We start from the raw sequence: 19766 nt of genomic DNA on the forward strand, positions 1-19766 counted from the left end.
CTCCTGTGATGACGGGAGATGTGGAAGAAAGGCAATGTATTCTGTTTTTATTATCGGTCGCTTTTTGCCAAGGTAGAATGCTGATGAACATTGTACTGCATTGGTTTAAGAGGGAATGGGGTGGGGAAAATCTACACATCAGAATTCTATACAATGAAAGGAAAAATAAAGGGTTTGATTCGGTGTAGTTTGCACAGAAGGGTTTATTTATAAAGTGTCTGGTCCATTGTTCTAAAGATCAGAATGAGAGGGATCATAAAGGCCTCAAAAACACAAAAGTAAGCTTTTGCAAGACAAGTATGAATGAGAAAAGTTTACTTGTCTTAATTGCCGGAGTTGTCGTGAATGGCATCTTATTGGGGAGGATTTGGGGCACACTTTTTCTTAAGCAAATGGGAATATGTGGAGTTCATGTTAAAAATGTATTTGGGTGTCTTGTTGCTCTTTATTGGTATGGCATACTGTATGGCAAATCAAATTCCTCGTATGTTGCAATACATACTTGGCTAATAAAGTACTGTTATGATTATGATTATTACTCCAGCATTTTGTGATTATTATACATGTCTTCAGTCTACCCCTGCCTGGTTACAGATAAATCATGCTCACAAATGATCATTTGCAAGACAATGCATACCCAGCCTGGTGACTAATAAAGTGTTCAGATCCTCCCCAGGTTACACCATGCAATGTGCAGTAAAATCTGGACATTTAACTCAACCATTCAGGTATTGCGGTGAACTGAGTTCCCACACGGAGGAAGATGCCTGGAGCTCTGCAGCAGCCATCAAATCCATCCCAAAGGCCAGTATGTAGGTATGGTCCATCTATACATTGGAAGTTCAGAATCTGGGGAGGACATGTAAAAAGGATGCTTTAAACATCTGATGTACAACTGTGGGACGTCCCATGAGGTTTACTAGAATACCTCCCTATTTCCTTGAATAATGGCCTCAGTATTTTGTCACCCTGTGATCCCAGCTTGAGCACCAATACTGGGGTCCTGCTAGCCTGCCTGTAAAGCTGGAGGAAGGGGGTCACGTCCTTTGACATGTTTCGTCAGTTCTCCGCTTTGTAGCATCATTCTCCATTATGTGAAGCTGCCTTTGTCCTGTCTATTTCGAACAAGTGGTGATAAGCTGTTGATGAAGCAGTTGGTTGGTCGGTTAATGAGGCTTGTTAGAGAGTGAGAAAGCGAACAAGGGCCATGAAATGCAGGTCAGATCAGTGGAGGTGTCCAATAGATCAGGCAGTGTCAGGGCAGAGGGGAAAACTGAGTTAATGTTACAGATGGATGACTCAGGAATTGAACTGGCCAGATCTTATACAAATGAACAATACAAGTTATGTGAAAGTGTTACATTTGATATTACACCCTAAAGGTTGCAATGTGCCAAGACAAAAAGCTGAGGTGCTGTTCCTCAAGCTTTCACGTGGCCAACTCTTGAACACAACACTACTATAACCTCAGCATCTATGAATTTCTATGGAGTGTGTCTTTGGTCGTACTATGGACTTCATATTTTTGCATTTATATTATGGTTATTCATTTATTGATTTAAAAAATATATTTAAATTTATTTGTGTTCATTGCGTTTAGAGGCCTGATGTGCTGTTACACTTAAGAATTTCATTGTTCCGTTGTTGGTACTTATGATAATTAAACACTCTCTACTCTCTTGACTCATGGCATTCTTGGCCTTGTTGTAACAGTGCAGGAGGCTACAGCTAGAGAGATCAGAACTGGAATGATGTGGAAAATTAAAGTGACAGGCAACTAGGAGCTGAGTTGTCCCTGTGAACTGTAGCGTGGCCTCCCCATCTGGGCTTGCTTTCTCCAGTACAGAGGAGAGTGCACTGTTAAGTCCATATGTAGTACAGATGCTCCCCGACGTACATAAGGGTTACGTCTTGTGAACCTTTACTGATGTCAGATGTTACCTAAGTTGGAAATGGAAGTGTTACGGTACCACATAAATGTACTATTCGACACGGAGATCACGTGGGAGCTCTAACGCAGAGACCAAGTGGGGAGCTCCGGTGTGGAGACCACGTGGGAGCTCCAATGCAGAGACCAAGTGGGGAGCTCCGGTGTGGAGACCCCGTGGGAGCTCCGATGTGAAGACCAAGTGGGAGCTCTAATGTGGAGACCACATGGGAGCTCCAATACAGAGACCAAGTGGGGAGAGTGTGGGGTCTCCAATGCAGAGACCAAGTATGGAGACCACGTGGGAGCTCCGATGTGGAGACCAAGTGGGAGCTCCGATGTGGAGACCACGTGGGAGCTCCGATGTGGAGACCAAGTGGGAGCTCTGATGTGGAGACCACATGGGAGCTCCAATGCAGAGACCAAGTGGGGAGAGTGTGGGGTCTCCAATGCAGAGACCAAGTATGGAGGCCACGTGGGAGCTCCGATGTGGAGACCAAGTGGGAGCTCCGATGTGGAGACCACGTGGGACCTCCGATGTGGAGACCAAGTGGGAGCTCCGGTGTGGAGACCACATGGGAGCATCCACGAGAACAGCTGACTAGCTTATGGAAACGGCTGCATGTGCAGTAGCGCACTGCTACCGAGACTATTGAGATGCGCAACTCGGAAATAAAGCAGTGGGCTTCAAGAATTGCCTTCGTAAGTGCAAGTTTACATAAGTCGCCTATCACATAAGTCGGGGAGTGCCTGTACCTTTTGAGTCCCTGCATAGTGGAAAGGAAAGAGGGAACATGTCCTCCTGTTGCAATGTACTCTTCAGACCTCCATCTCCTATCAAGTAGGCATATGGTCTTTCTGTATAGATGATATAGCTTCCATTGGTACAGTATAAGCTATTGGTTACATTAATTGCAAAATATAAACTATATCAGTTAGGGGGCTTCATCTATAAAGCTGTCAGTCAGCTGTTCTGGTGGATACTCCCACATGGTCTCCACATGGTCTCACTTGATATCTGTACCTTTTAAGGCATTTGCCTATCAAGGCTGATAAATCCCCAGGGCCTGATGGTCTGCATCCCAGGGTGCTTAAGGAGGTGGCTCTAGAAATTGTGGACGCATTAGTAATTATTTTCCAATGTTCTATAGATTCCGGGTCAGTTCCTGTGGATTGGAGGGTAGCTAATGTTATCCCACTTTTCAAGAAAGGAGGGAGAGAGAAAACGGGAAATTATAGACCAGTTAGTCTGACATCAGTGGTGGGGAAGATGCTGGAGTCAATTATAAAAGACGAAATTGCGGAGCATTTGGATCGCAGTAACAGGATCGTTCCGAGTCAGCATGGATTTACGAAGGGGAAATCGTGCTTGACTAATCTACTGGAATTTTTTGAGGATGTGACTAGGAAAATTGACAGGGGAGAGCCGGTGGATGTGGTGTACCTCGACTTTCAGAAAGCCTTCGACAAGGTCCCACATAGGAGATTGGTGGGCAAAATTAGAGCACATGGTATTGGAGGTAGGGTACTGACATGGATAGAAAGTTGGTTGACAGACAGAAAGCAAAGAGTGGGGATAAATGGGTCCCTTTCAGAATGGCAGGCAGTGACTAGTGGGGTACCGCAAGGCTCGGTGTTGGGACCGCAGCTATTTACAATATACATCAATGACTTGGATGAAGGGATTAAAAGTACCATTAGCAAATTTGCCGATGATACAAAGCTAGGTGGCAGTGTGAACTGTGAGGAAGATGCTATGAGGTTGCAGGGTGACTTGGACAGGTTGTGTGAGTGGGCGGATGCATGGCAGCGCTGCCGTCGCAGCTGCGGCTTGCCTGCAGTCCGTCTGTCTTTTGTGTTTTTTGTTGTTTTTGTCTCAATTGTAGTGTTAATATGATGTAGTGTTGTATGTTATGTTTTGGGGGGGGGGGGGTGGGAGGGAACGGGAACTGTAACTGTAACATTCTCTCTCCAGAACGGAGACGCGACCTTTGTTCTGTGCCGTGTCTCCGTTCCCGTTGCGGCCTACCACCGGCCATGCACCTGGGACCACCTGGGTCTCTGGTTCGCAGAGCCCACGGTCCGGACTCACCACCTGCGGCGCTGGCTGCCTGCGAATGCTGCGGGAACGGCTGCGACTCATCTCCGGAGGCTCCGGCGCGGGCCGCGTGGACGTCGGAAGCCCGCAGGCCCCTGGATGGGGGCCGACATCGGGAGCTCCGGCAGCGGCAGAGGCAACGTGTTCGCCCGCCCCAAATCGCGGGGCTTGGGTCGGCCCTCCACGGACCTTTCACCATCCGGCGCGGCCTGAAATAGGCCGCGGGATTTTTTTTCACCGCCCAGCGGGGGCTTCAATATCGGGAGCCCTGACCGCCCCGACGTGGCAACTCCAACAGCCTGACCGCGGGACAAGACGGCAGGGAAGAGAAAAAGACATTCTGGCCTTCCATCACAGTGAGGAGGGACTGGAGGAGACTCACTGTGATGGATGCTTCTTTTTGTTTGGTGTTAGTTGTGATTGTATGTGTTATTGCATTTTTATTGATTAATCTTATTGGTCTTATTGTTCAACTGCGGGTAATGTTTCATTTTACTACACATTTATGTGTATGTAACAAATAAACGACTATTGACTATTGAGATGCAGTTTAATGTGGATAAGTGTGAGGTTATCCACTTTGGTGGTAAGTATAGGAAGGCAGATTATTATTTGAATGGTGTCAAGTTAGGAAAAGGGGACGTACAATGTGATCTGGGTGTCTTAGTGCATTAGTCACTGAAAGAAAGCATGCAGGTACAGCAGGCAGTGAAGAAAGCCAATGGAATGTTGGCCTTCATAACAAGAGGAGTTGAGTATAGGAGCAAAGAGGTCCTTTTGCAGTTGTACAGGGCCCTAGTGAGGCCGCACCTGGAGTACTGTGTGCAGTTTTGGTCTCCAAATTTGAGGAAGGATATTCTTGCTATTGAGGGCGTGCAGCGTAGGTTTACTAGGTTAATTCCCGGAATGGCGGGACTGTCATATGTTGAAAGACTGGAGCGACTAGGTTTGTATACACTGGAATTTAGAAGGATGAGAGGGGATCTTATCGAAACGTATAAGATTATTAAGGGGTTGGACATGTTAGAGGCAGGAAACATGTTCCCAATGTTGGGGGAGTCCAGAACCAGGGGCCACAGTTTAAGAATAAGGGGTAGGCCATTTAGAACAGAGATGAGGAAAAAAATTTTAGTCAGAGAGTTGTGAATCTGTGGAATTCTCTGCCTCAGAGGGCAGTGGAGGCCAATTCTCTGAATACATTCAAGAGAGAGCTAGATAGAGCTCTTAAGGATAGCGGGGTCAGGGGGTATGGGGAGAAAGCAGGAACGGGGTACTGATTGAGAATGATCAGCCATGATCACATTGAATGGCGGTGCTGGCTCGAAGGGCCGAATGGCCTACTCCTGCACCTATTGTCTATTGTCTATTGTCTAAATGAGTAAACTACAAGTAGGGCTAGTAATGAATTCTGGATTTCATTTGGAGCCTATTTGGAGGTTGTGGTGTTTAATAGCCTGATGGTTGTAAGGAAGAGGCTGCTTCTGAACCCGGACGTTACAGTTTTCAGCCTATGTCTTCATCCCGATGGCAGAAGTGAAATGAGTGTGTAGCCAGGGTGGTGTGGGTCTCTGATGATGCTGGCTGCCTTTTTGAGGCAGCGACTCCTGTAGATCGCGTCGATGATGGGGAGATCGGTGCTGGGGTCTTGCATACATGCGCCCCCAGTAAAGGTTCAGATTTGACTTCATTCTTAGCTTTTTGAAGCATTTACTGCAGAATATGTTATATTCAAATCCACCACACCACACATTAGAGTGTGGTAGCTTTTGACTGGCAGGTTGTTTAAAGAAATTTCAGTGGCTTTGCATTCAAGTACCAGGAAATGGCAGTTAATCCTTTTCAACTCTATTAGACTGTCGACATTTCCATCTCATGTATGTCAGAATCATTATTTCTACTTGAGTTATCACTATAACGAAATAAAATACTTACATTTACACAGCACCTTGGACAATCTCAGGTCAGTTCCAAAGTGCTCTACGTGTAGTTATTGAAGTGCAGTTACTGTTGCAAAGTACAGTGGTCAGTGCACAGCAGGATGCCACAAACAGGAAGAAGTAACCATTTGTTCATTTGCTTCAGCCAGAATTAGTGTGAAAAAGCTCTTTGTCAACCACACGCAGCATTCTTTGTCCTCCACAAAGTGAGCAAAAAGCATAATTTGGTTCAGTATGTAAACTGAGAGGCAGTTACTCACCTGCCATAACACAGAAGAGGACCATTCAGTCCATCAGCACCAAGCCAGCTCCTAGCAGTCTGTTCGAACTCCTTCCATCGGGCAGACGATACAAGGCCTTCTACGCCCGCACCTCCAGACTCAGGAACAGCTTCATCCCCAGGGCCATAGCTGCTATGAACCGGATGGTCACATCGCACAGTGATCCGGCACAGATCTACTTGTACTTTATTCTGTCTTAAAACTGTTACAATTTGTTTCGTTGGGCTGTTGTTGTTTAAATTAATACTAACTAGCTAATTAAATTATTGCATCGTATAGGAGGCGCATTCCCAATCTCGTTGTACCCCTGTACAATGACAATAAAGATATATTGTATTGTATATTGTATTGTATTGCATTGTATTGTATCCCATTAGTCCCATTTGCCTTGGTGATCCTCAGCTCTGTAACTTACTTTCTCCCACATTGCCTTCACCTCATCTTTAATTGTTTTGCCACTACAGAATAATTTACAGTCACTAATTAACCCCACAACTTTGTGATGTGGGAGGTTGCTCACACGGCCACAGAGACAATGTACAAACTTCGTCCAGAAGGGTTGGAGGTCAGGATCGCACCCTGGTCATCAGAGATGTGAGGCTATCACTACCAACATTTTGCCATCCTCTTTGTATGACACAAGGACATTAGTGCTGAGTGTAAGGAGCCGGTCACTTGACAGTCTGAATGCTTTACTCATCCGTGCAAGGCTGGCATCAGCTGTCCATTCCTCACTGCCCTGCTGCCAGACTAACATCCGACCAAATTGGTCACCAGAATGTGGTCACATTTATCCCAGATTGGGCATGAGTGGCAGATTTTCTTTCTTAAAAGTCATTGTTGACACCAATTAACTCTTTATGATCGTCAAATATGTTTATGTGTTCCATTGCTGATGATACATTTTAATTCCAGATTTAGTTAATGAGAATGACCCAGGGGCTTTCGAATAATGGTCAAATAACAAAACCAGAACTCACATTCAGCATAGTTCCCATTCATTGTTTGGTGTTCTTTCTGTTCCTGATTGGCCTATTAAAGAGGTGTCAATGGCTGAGAGTGGCCGGATATGTCAGCTCAGGGTAATGGAAGAACACAAGGTTTACAGTCTTGACAATTCTCACGTGAAAACCACAAAAGCCCATTGGCTCTTTGCACCACCCTCCCACTGCCTATAGTTTTCCAAGACAAGACGTCCTGTGTATTGGAGAGAACCTCAGCAGACCAATAAAAACAAAGGCATCAAATTACCTTTGAGGCATTTTCAGTGGTACAAACCTTTGTTTTCTGTTAGTGAGGAGAACCAGATGTATGATTGATTCAGACAAGTCAACAGCGGTTAGAGGACTGCAAGGTTTAACAGCAGCGGAATATTTATTGCCACTAGTGGTAAGTAAGTATAATGAGATCTTTTGAAATTAGTTGTATGAAGCTGGAGAGAAATCTTGTGGGATCTGCAGGTTAAAGACCCAATTAGAACTAAGGATCAGGCGTGTAATTAACTATAAGTGTTCAATAAAGGGGACTTTAAACCATGCAACTAGGAGGGGCTGGGGAATTAGGATTGTTTTAATGTTCTAAAAGTGCTATTTGAGGTTAGCGGTGCCTCAGCTGAATAAGCTGCACTTTCCAGTATTTTGGTCTCTGAAAAATAGAAACAACTTCATATTGTTTTCTGGTGCCTAAAGAAAGCAGAAAACCTTGTGCATCCTCTGCTTTACTGCACTTCCAGAAGCCAATTTCAAATTTAGTTACTGAGACTTTGAGTGTTTCAGTTTTGTGTAATTTTAAGCCCTTTCATGAACAACTATGAACACTGAAGCTCCCTGAGTTTTCTTTTGGTCGGGGGAGGGGGGGGGGGGATTGCACACAGTGGGATTGTGATGGGCAGGGGGAGTGGATGCAGAAATGCATCTCAGGCTGTGTTTGGATCTGATATTCCCAACCAGTAACCTCCCCTACAGTCCTGACTCAGATGTTAGGTGGAGCACTTCCCCAGGAAAGGAGGCTTTGTCATGGCAAGTTGAGCCAGAAGCATGAGTGTTGGGGAAATCAGCATCGCCCTGATATTTGACATCTTTCCTGTGGGTTAACGGTATATGGCACTTTGTACGAGAACCCTGGAAATCATTCATGTGTCACTTCTTAATGCAAAATGGAGGAGATCGGCTTTTCTGAAGGACATAGAGTCGTAGTCAGAGAGTAATGCAGTACAGAAACACCTATTTACACTAATCCTACATTAATTCCAATTTACTTTCCCAACATTGCCAGCCAGGTTCCATCACTCAGCTACACATGAGGGGCAATTTATTGTGGCTAATTAATCTTAGGGATGTGGAAGAAAACTGGAGCCAATTCACCCTGCCATTTCCTCATCTCCACTTTTGGGCAAAAAGTACAAAAGAGGAGACCACGGGGGTGCTCCGGCATTAAGACCATATGGGAGCTCCTATACAGAGACCATGTGGGCCCTCCGATACGGAGACCAGAGAGGAGCTCCGATGAGGAGACCAAGGGGGAGCTCCGGCATGAAGACCATGTGGAGCTCCTGTACAGAGACCATGTGGGCCCTCTGACATGGAGACCGCAGCGGAGCTCCGACGCGGGGATCAAGGGGGAGCTCTGGCATGAAGACCATGTGGAGCTCCTGTACAGAGACCATGTGGGCCCTCTGACACGGAGACCACAGCGGAGCTCCGACGCGGGGACCACAGCAGAGCTCCAACGAGGAGACCACGGGGGAGCTCCGATGCGGAGAGAATACACAAGAACGGCTGACTGGCTTGCACACATGGCCGCATGTGCAATAGCGCACTGCTACCCCCACTCCTGAGACGCGTAACTTGGAAATAAAGCAGTGTGCTTTCAGAATTGCGTACATAAGTGCAAGTTAACATAAGTCGCCTATTACGTAAGTCGAAGAGTGCCTGCACATCAGTACACATGACAATAATAGACAATATAATACAAAATACTATACAAAATGGGAGAATGTGCACATTCCCTTTTACCCTTTGTGCTAAAAAGGGAGATCTCCACACTGACATTATCCAAGGTCAGGATTGAACCCAGGTCTTTTGTGCTGTGACACTGCAGCTCCATTAACCCTGTTAGAACTTTAGCTCCTTGGGGACATCCAGTGAATTGGCCGCCACTGACTTTTGTGGCAAAGAATTCCACAGATTCACAACTCTCTGGGTGAAGAAGTTTTTCCTCATCTCAGTCCTAAATGGCCTACCCCTTATTCTTAAACTGACCCCTGGTTCTGGGCTCTCCCAACATCAGGAACTTTTTTCCTGCATCTAGCCCGTCCAATCCTTTAAGAATTTTATATGTTTCTAGAAGATCCCCTCTCATCCTTCTAAATTCCATTGAATTTACAGAGTTAGAGGAGGAGAAGACTATGAAGGAACTTGGAATAAAGGATAAAAATAGTAAAACATGTGTTGTTAATGAAGGAACCATGAAGCTGGGATGTGTTTATTTTTGATTTATACATTTTTGGAACTGGGTGTCATTGGCAAGGCCAGCATTTATTGGCTAACATAACTGGCTTTGAGAAAGGGGTGCTTTGTGGCCTTGAACCACTGCACTGTCACAATGCCATTTGGGAGGGTATTCTGGAATTTAGACTCTGAGGTGGTGAAGACCTGGCGATATTAATAAATCAGTTGCCTTCATTTTGTGATCAGCTACTCTTGCGTGTAGTTACAGAAAACAAACCAATAATTTCCATTTAGCTGGTGATATGAACATAACAAAATGCTTCATGGGAGCATCATAAAACAAAAATTGACACAGTGGCATTGGAGGGGTGAAGAAAGAGGTCGAGGTTAAGGGGCATCATCAGGAGGACAGGGAACCGAGGGAGGGAATTGGAGCGTAGGACCTTGGCAGCTAACAATTGGTGCAATGAAACACAGGGGTGACAGGGGATTGCTCGTGGAGGTAAAGTCCAATGTACCCAGCTATTCACCTTTTGTATAATGCAGTTCTAATCCTTTTCTGTGAAAGCGGAAGTTTCCACTGCCATTCATTTATTTTGGGCATTTGTTCAAACTCTGAACATCTAGGAACTGTATGCTTCCATCCACGATTAGATTGCTGCCTAGAGTTGAGGCAGGATTATTCCTGGACCTTTCCATTTCTATGTTGTCAGGCAAATTGCTTTCTACAGTGGTAAACAGGTACAAGCCCTCTCACATCCTGGTGGGACATCGTTTCTCAAAACGTGCCGATAGGAATAACGATTGTCCAGGGTACCACTCAATCTATGAAATATTCTCACTGATCCGTGTACCGGTTACTGTGTTCCTCACTGGCGATCAGTTACCTGTTTATGTGTCCCGCACTAACTAGTTACTGGTTACCATGTTCCTCACTGACCAGTGTACCTGGTACTGTGTTCCTGAATGAAGATCAGTTATCGGTTACTGTGTTCCTCACTAACCAGTGTACCAGTTACCATGTTCCTCACTGACCAGTGTACCAGTTACTATATTTCTCACTGATGACCAGTGGTTCTTTAGTGAACTAGTTGTGTGGTCTTTTAGCCAGAGAGACATGAGTACATGTAAACATTACTCAGATAATTTGATAAATGGTTGCATTTTGACAGGGGGAAGGTTACAATTACTGACTGTTGTATACATTATTACTTATTAATGTGTTCCTAAATTGGCTCTTTGGAGTTTTTCCTGGGATTACTCCATATTTGGTGCATTTGTGAAAACACATCAGGTTGTACCAAACAGAACTGTAATTGGATAGGAAGAGAAAGTGGCAGACAGCTGCAAGGTTTAACTTCCAGGAGCATTTCAGCACGCAGTGACTAGTTGTTATTATACATGTCATCTAGGACAAAGTCTCAATCTGTTCAGTAAATATCCCGGTTGCCATAGAAATCAAATTGCTGCCATGACGTAAGATCTACTCAATAAACCAGTGTTCACCACATTTTATGACAGGAATACATGAATATCAACACTATAAATGTTCAAAGCAATGTATACCTCCACAAATAGAAACATTCTTTTAAATATAAATGTAACAGAATCCATACTATCAGTTTGCACTGCAGTGATAGTTGCATTTCAGTCCATATCTGAATGCTCAAAGTGCTTTTATTGGTTTACAATATTTCTATAACATTAAATACAGTTGATCGTCTTAATTATTGCCTTTTAATCCTAAAAATAGATTCGCAGCGATAGAAATTTGCAGTGTTCCTTTGAAATTGTAATTAGATGATCAATGAGCAGCCCAGAATATTATAAAGTCTGTGTGGATTCAGAACATTTGGAAAACTCCACACTGCTATTCTTTGGTTATTCTCCCAGTGAAACTGATTTACTGTCAATTGTTGGCTCACAGCTATTAACTGCAGCTGATATGTCGAATTCTGACGCAATAAAAGCTTGGTGTTCATGTGGCCGCTCAGGGTGTGCATGCTCTCCCCTCCATCTGAAACAGGAGTGGTGTAGTGCTCTGGTGTAGCAGAGTGTCAGGGCCAGAAAGCTTTGGACTCGGTTGCAAATGGTCCATCCCTTGTGCTCAAGTTAGGTTATTAGAGTCATAAAGTTACACAGCATGGAAACAGATCTTCGGCCCAATTTGTCCTGTTTGCCTATTTTTGGTCAATTACCCTCCAAATCTTTCCTATCCATTTCCCTGCCTGGCTGTCTTTTAAATATTGTAATTATACCCACCTCTACTATTTCCTCTGGCAGCTGCTTCCAAATACCAAATGTGTGAAATTTATATTATTATTAGTGGAATATTATTTCCTCTGGCAGCTGCATTCATATACCCAACGTGTGAAATTTATATTATTATTAATGCAATATTAACTTTTGTGAAATATAGAGTATGGGATCCATTGTGGAAATCACTTTATTTTTGTGAGCCCTTAACACTTAAAATGTCCGAATGTTGGACGACTTTACAAGTAGACATTCAAGACAGGCACCCACAAATCTAAAATCACATTCTGGAAATCTGAAATAAAGCAGAGCAGAGTGTAAATATTGTACAGGTCAAGCAGCATCAGTGGAGACAGTACCAGTTTGTGGTTTGGGTCAGCACTCTCATTCCTTTAATACTCCCATCAACGGTTTTGCTCACGGATACTGGGAATCGTCGACGAGTGAGAAGCTGGCTGGGGAAAGTGTTAGGTGAGTGAAGCGCTTGTTGCATTTCTGGTTTGGAATAGAACAATCAAAAATTCATGTTAATCATTTCTATCTTGGAGAAAATGGAGTTTCATAAATCAGGAGAATGAATATTTATGCAGTTGTGAGTGGAACATAACTGATAATATATTCATCCTGAGGGAAAAATTATCACATTACCCTTCATTTATAAATGTTTGTGTCTTCTTTATGAGGACCGCATCTCATTGATTCCTCAGCATTGTAGTTAATGTGACAATATTAAGCTAAGTGGTCCAGCACCGATAGTTTGGTCAGAGTTTACTTAAATAAGACAGTGTTTTGCGATTGGGCATAGCTTAGAACGATGGCTCTTCCAATGATGTCAGTGCAGAGCACCTCATGACACTTTGTGATGGAATTACATTTATGACAAATCACGTTTGTACCGGCGATGCATCCACCGTGCTTTACAGAGGAGTAGTCAGGTGGAAATGGAGATGGTTATTGGAATGATGACTAAAGCATGGCAGGCCTGGTTCCCCAATGCAAAGAGGGGCTTGGCGGGCTGCTGACTGCAGGGGATGCCTTGAAGACCGGAGAGTCAAGGAGGGAGCCACTGGCGACTAAGGACATGAATGAGGGGGTTGGAGAAACATAGGGAACAATTGCCGAGAGAGGAATCAGATGGCTGAACATTCCCCTGTTAGTTCACCTGTGGAGAAGGATGAAGGTGCCAAAGAAGCTGGATGGAAAAGAGTAAAAGAAAGATACCAAGCCGGGCAAGCTGGGAACAGATAGGGGTTATGTTTTAGATATAGGCAGCTAATGTGGTAGCAGGCATAATCATGATTGATAAGCATTGGTGCAGGATTCGATATGAACTGCAAAGTTGAGAGGGTGAGGGGACAGCGGATGGAATTAGAAGTGTTGATGGTTTGAACAGCAGATGGATTAGGTCAGGAAATCTGGAGAGAGATCTCCAGTTCTCTTGCACACCTTGGAACATCTCTTCTGGGGGACTTTGCTGAATGACCCACAGTAATCCCAACGTTAAACCCGACTGAAAACTTGGTAACTCAATGGCTACCATTCACCAAACAAAGTAATGGTAAGAAATTAGGATAACCCATTGTGGTAAATTTATCCTTTTCTGTAAACCAGTGGTGAGGTCAATATGACCAAACCCTCAGCCCAACCTATGAACATGAGCTCAAGTTAAGGGCTAATTGGACTCCTAGGCTTTTGAAATAAATTGAAAGATCAGCTCCTTCTGTTGGTGGAGAGGTCCAGGACAAGGGATTTATCAGAGCTTGACCATTCATAAGTTCATAAATTATATGAGCAGACGAATTAGTCCATTCGGCCCATCAAGTCTACCCTGCCATTCAATCATGGCTAATCCATCTTTCCCTCGCAACCCCATTCTCCTGCCTTCTCCCCATTACTCTTGACACACTTACTAATCAAGAATCTATCAACCTGCCCCTTAATAATATCCATTGATGGCCTCCATAGCCGTCTGTAGCAATGAATTCCACAGATTCACCACCCTCTGACTAAAGAAATTCCTCCTCATCTCCTTTCTAAAGGTACGTCCGACCTGGAAGTCTTCCTCACCTCCTTTTGGTGTATTCTGAGGCTGTGCCTTCTGGTCCGAGACTCTCCCATTAGTGGATACATTCAAGAGAGAAGCACGCAGAGTGATATAAGTGTGGCACTCTCTCCCCGAGAAAAAGCAGTAGCACACTCAAGGAACTGCAGCTGCTGGAATCTTGAGCAAAATACAAAGTACTGGAGTAACTCAGTGGGTCAGGCAGTATCTGTGGAGTGAATGAATTGGCAATGTTTCGGGTTAGGATCCTTCAAACTGGACTGAAGAAGAGTGCCGACCTGAAATGTAGCCCATCCATTCCCTCCGCAGATGCTGCCTGACTCGCTGAGTTATTCCAGCACTTTGACTATTTATTGGAGATGCAGTAGGGTGTATGTCTCAGAAAACATGGTGTGGCAAACAAAGTCAGTTTAGACAGAAGAAAACATTTTCCAGAGTGGAGGAAAGAAACACTGCAGAAACTTCTCCAAATAAAATTCTGGAGAAATGTAGAAGGTAGGGTATAGTTGCTTATAAATTAGATGCATCATTTACATTGAGCACTGAGGCACTCAGTTGGGCACTGAGCTCGATTGGCTGTCAAATCACTCAATCATCTCCGCTTTGGACTCCACAATAAGCAGCCTTATTTTATATCTGAGATCAGTACGTTGGTGCTAGAGCTGGGAACATGAAGGACATAGGCAAGGGCAGATCAAGGGCGTTAGGGCATAGGGCAGACATGCCCGCAATGAATGGGCCAGCAAACTTGAATGGCTGAATGGGCTTTTTATGAAAGAGGAGGGAACTTGAGCCGAGGATACCTAAACAGGTGAGCTCAGCTGGGAGTTTGGTAGAATTTGACAGGAATAACGCACTAAAGGATACCAGAATTGTTCCCTGTTGCTGTGTAGATAGAATTTGCCTTGTTACATTTCTTCCACATATTAGGAGATATAGCTTTCCTGTCTGGCGTGAAGCTGATATGTTCCTCATTGAACTGCACTGAGCCTGGGATTTATATTTTTAGGCGGCTTAAAAACCATCATTTAAACAGCATTCCGGCCTGGACAATTTCTCTCCTCTCTTGTATAAACATGTTAATCCTCTTGCTTTCCCTTTTGTTCATTTTGCTGCATTTTTTTTTCCCTTTTCCGAGACTGAAGCAGAACTTTCATAATAAACCCAGCTGATCCCTGTCAAATTTTGTAGCAATCTTTTCAAAGGGACTTTCTAAATTTAGCAGATTGTTGCAATTAACTCTTTATCAACCTTTGCAGAAATAGTAGGTTTCATCGCAGAAGGTTGCAATAAGGGCAGTTTTAAGCCATTTCAGCAGCTGTGACCGAGCGAGACATGTTTTCTTTCAATTTTCTAGTAAATCCTACTTTGAATGTCTGAGCTAAATATCCCATAATGTCACTCAGGAAGACATTCTAAGAAACAGGCAGCTACATTATGCTTCAGATTCCATCTCCTCTTAGTTTAAACTTACAGTAAATTAATATTGAAAAAAACTTGCTGGATATCTGAATTGAAAACCGAAAATGCTGGAAACAGTCAACAGGTCAGGCAACGACTGTGGAATAAGAACAAGTTTATGTTTTAGGGCAGGATCCTTTATCAGATGAAGGTCCCGGACATGAAATGTTAACTGTTTCGCTTTTCACAGGTGTTGCCCGACCTATTGAGTATCTCCTGCATTTTCTGTGTTTTTAAATTTTAGTTTACACTTATGTCTTAGTTGTCATGTTGCCGATACAAATGAACCCTGGCTCATTTCTCCTGTTTTGTTTTTCTCCCACTGAGGAGACCTCCAGTTCTTCGCATCTTTCCTCAAAAGCGCTTTTCTTTTGTTTTCCTTTCTTAGTTGCATAGGCTTTGCCTGCAACACAGAACTTAGAGCAGCACAGAAACTGTCCCTTTGATTCATAATGTCCATACTGAACATGATACCACGATAAACGCATCGTACCTCCTTCCACATGATCCAGATCTCTAGTAAACACCAGTATCATATCTGCCTCCATTACCATCTCTGGCACTACGTTTCAAGCATCCACCACATTCTGTGTCAAGAAATACTTGCACTGCACATCTTTAAACTTTGCCCCTTTCACCTTAAAACTATGCCCTGTATCTTTGACATTTCTACTCTGTTCCACTCTCTCCACTTCATATATTTCTATTAGGTCTCCCCTAATCGCCTCTTCAACTTTCAATTGAGTTATGTTCTTTCTGTAGTGCGTGTTTGACAACTGCGAGCATTATGCCTGGGTGAATCTGATCACTGCTCTGTGTCGAGGTAACATTATCGAGTTGCCCTAATTACCTCTGGGCCTTTTGTGTGTGAAGTACATTTCCTTCTTTGATCTGTGTTCAGTTCCTGTTATTTTTTACACAAGCTAGCATTTTTGAAAGTGGTGTGAAAGAAAGGTTAGCAGCTATATAGTTCCTCTCCTCTCCAGGCGGTGTTTTACAGCCAATGAAGTACTGTTGCAAAGCAGGGTGCAGAATAAGCTACACTGTAAGAAGCTCAAGCAATCTGTGATGCTAACGTTGATTAAGGCACAGTGAACTGTGATATTTGTCTCCCAAACTGTGGAAATTATACCCCTACTCTTCTTCAGATGTGGGGATTTCTTACGGCCACTCAAATGAATGAGCTGGACAGACACAAAATGCTGGAGTAACTCAGCGGGTCATGCAGCATCTCTGGAGAGAAGGAATAGGTGACGTTTCGGGTTGAGACCCTTCTTCAGACTGAAGAAGAGTCTCGACCCGAAACATCACCCATTTTCTCTCTCCAGAGATGTTGCCTGACCCACTGAGTTACTCCAGCATTTTGTGTCTACCTTCGATTTTAACCAGCATCTGCAATTTTTTTCCTACAAATGAATGAGCTCTTCGGTTGGCAGTGGTGCAGTGGTAGAGTTCTGCCTCACAGCGCCAGAGACCCAGTTCGATCCTGACTACGGGTGCTATCTTTGTACATTCTCCCCATGACCTGCGTGGATTTTCTCCGGGTGCCCTGATTTCCTGGCAAACTCCAAAATCGTACAGGTTTGTCGGTGTATAGGCTTGGTATAAATTGTAAATTATCCCTAGTGTGTGTAGAATAGTGTTAGTGTGCGGGGATGGCTGGTCAGCGTGGACTCGTGGGTCAAAGGTCCTGTTTCCTCGCTGTACCTCCAAACTAAAGTAAATATCTGATCTGAACGATGGGACTCTCCATCTCCTCTGCACTGAGCAATGCCGAGTGTGGGATTTGAACCCATATGCAGAGTGTGCTACCAGCGAAGCCACAACTGACATATTTGATCCACCTAACACAATCCCCAATTCCTTTCCTAAAACATCTATGAGAAGGCTTCAGCAATACTCCAGCAATGAATTTTACTGTTCATTTCCCTTGCTGGATAGATTAATATGAGTGGGTGAAATTCAATAAGATCCTTGGACCTTGACACAACAGTAGCACCCCACACTGTGAGTTGGAAGTTGCATATTCAGTCCGCTCCAAAGACTTGGCCACATGATGTCAAGTGATCTTTTACAGGCGGTAAACACTGTTTATACGGACTTAAGCAAGGCCTTGGACCAGGTCCCACATGGTTGGCTTGGCTGGAAAATTAGATCATATAGGATGGAATGGAATGGAATACTTTATTGTCACATGTGACTAGGCACAGTGAGATTCTTTGCTTGCGTACCCAATGTATACAAATAGCAGCCACCTATGGCGCTGACAAAGTTACAAAGCACGCCGGCTCCTCCTTTTGTTCTCCACCTCCCCCCCCCCCCCCCACAGCGGTCCCCCCACGCCGGATCCCAATTGTCCATTGGTCTCCCCCCTCCCCCTCACGGTGGTTCCCCCACGCCAGATCCTCCATTGTTCTTCCCCTCATCCCTCACGGTGGTCCTCCACGCTCTCATCGCCGCCGCCGCCAGGCTTCACCACCGCCGAGGCCCCATCGTCATGAAGCTTCACCGTTTCATCGCCTCACCCACCGCTGTCGACGCCCCCCATTATGCCTCCGTGGTGCCGACCCGGAGCCCTGCCGCGGGCTCCATCAGCCGCTCCGCCGCCCTGGACTCCGACCTGCTGGGCCCGGCTTCTCCGTATGATCCGCGAGGGCCCGGCCGGGCCCCGATCTGGGCTTCTACGTGGCGATCCAGGAGGCATCGAGATGGCAGCGCCTCTCTAAAGGCCTCTGGCCGAGTTCCCTGTCCACAGCTGCGGCCCGTCGGGAAGCCTTCTGGCCACGCACGGCCTGTCGGGATGCCATGCCCAGGCCAATTGGTACAGAATTGACTTACTAGGAGTCAGAGGAGGATATTGAAAACCATTGACCATAGTGGAGGATTGCTATTCAAATTGGAGGCGTGTGGAGTCAGCTCCACCAGGGTCAGTGGTTGGTCCAGACTCTCCCGCTTGCTGTCCTCCAAGACCGTGATGGAGGACAGGAAGTTCTGGGAGGCAGTGCTGCCTGTGGCCTGCCAGTGGTACAAATCCATATAAAAGAATCTGCAGATCCTCAGCATGTCTGTCTGCAAGGATGTTACTGAGCCGTCCTCCTCCCTAATGCGGTTGATCCCAGAGCTCCCCCTGTGAACCTTACGGAAGAAGAACTGTGAGCACGTCTCATCCTGCTCCATGTGGCCGACCCTGGACGGGAAGATGATCTTGAAGGATTCGGAGGTAAAGAGTTCCTCCCTCACATCCACCCCTCTCGACTGCAGAAGGAGCAGTTGCTGCAAATCTGTCTGGAGTTGACACAATTCCCTCTGACTCTGCCTTGCTCTCTGAACCCCTTTGGAGATGAAGAACCTCTTGCTGTTCTCCTTGATTGCTTCCCACCAGAGTGATGGGGATTCAAAGAGGGGCCTCACAGTTCTCCAACATGCGTAGTCCCTCTTTATCTCCTCAATGTTCTTGGGGTCAACAGCTCTGCATTTAACTTCCACGTCCCTCTGTAGGTGACAGGAGGCCTGAAGGAGGCAGTGGTCAGAGAAGAACACCGGCATGAGGTCGGCATATCTGACCGTGACAGACTTCAACGTGAAGAGGAAGTCTCTCCGGGACCGGGCTGAACCGTCCGGTCTCGACCAGGTGAACCGCGGCTGGGATCCGCCCGCAGGGCTGCTGAAGGTGATGGTCCCACCCTCTTCTGGGCGCACCGCCCCCTCCATCTCCGACAGCTGTGTACGGTGGCTGATTCATTGCTCCCGGTCTTCCGGAGCTGGGGCCCATTGGCCGCTGCACTGGTCCCGGTCTCCCAGAGCTGGGAACAACAGGCGTGTCCTTTCCCTTTCCGATTCCTCACCCGTTTTCTTCCTCTGCCTCCGCCGTTGGGTCCTCGATGTCGCCTCTTCCTCCGACGAGGAGAGGTTGCTGGCCTCGGTCTGGGAGAGGACTCTTTTCTTAGACTTACTCATTCCCTCCGGCCTTGGCTCTTTGGGAAGAGCCCTCTGGTGTTTCTTACTTTTCACCATGTCATGCCTTCTTCCTGTTCCCCCTCTTCCATTGACTCTCCCTCCTGGACAGGGGGCTGGGGGCCTCTGTCTGGGGGTTGGGTGCTCGGGGTGGTCTGGCTGTTGTGATCCCTGTTCTCTCTTTCTGCAGGGGTCTTGGCAGTGGTGGGAGGCGTCTCGACCACCCTGGGGATGTTGGCCACTGCCCCTCTTGTCGCCTGTATGTAGGGCAGGCCCTGTAGAGGTGGCCTGCCTCCCCACACAGGTTGCTCACTTGGCATTCCTTGGTCTCGTGGCCTTCC

At 45.7% G+C, this 19766-nt stretch overlaps 1 protein-coding gene across 3 annotated transcripts in view; it reads left to right on the plus strand.

Moving 5' to 3' along the window:
- LOC144602227 (tetraspanin-18-like) overlaps window positions 1-19766 on the plus strand; it is a 305930-nt gene that overhangs the window by 213946 nt on the left and 72218 nt on the right. The gene's annotated exons all lie outside the window — the stretch shown is intronic.

The sequence above is a fragment of the Rhinoraja longicauda genome, chromosome 18 (genome assembly GCF_053455715.1).
Source record: "Rhinoraja longicauda isolate Sanriku21f chromosome 18, sRhiLon1.1, whole genome shotgun sequence".
Classification (NCBI taxonomy): domain Eukaryota; kingdom Metazoa; phylum Chordata; class Chondrichthyes; order Rajiformes; family Arhynchobatidae; genus Rhinoraja; species Rhinoraja longicauda.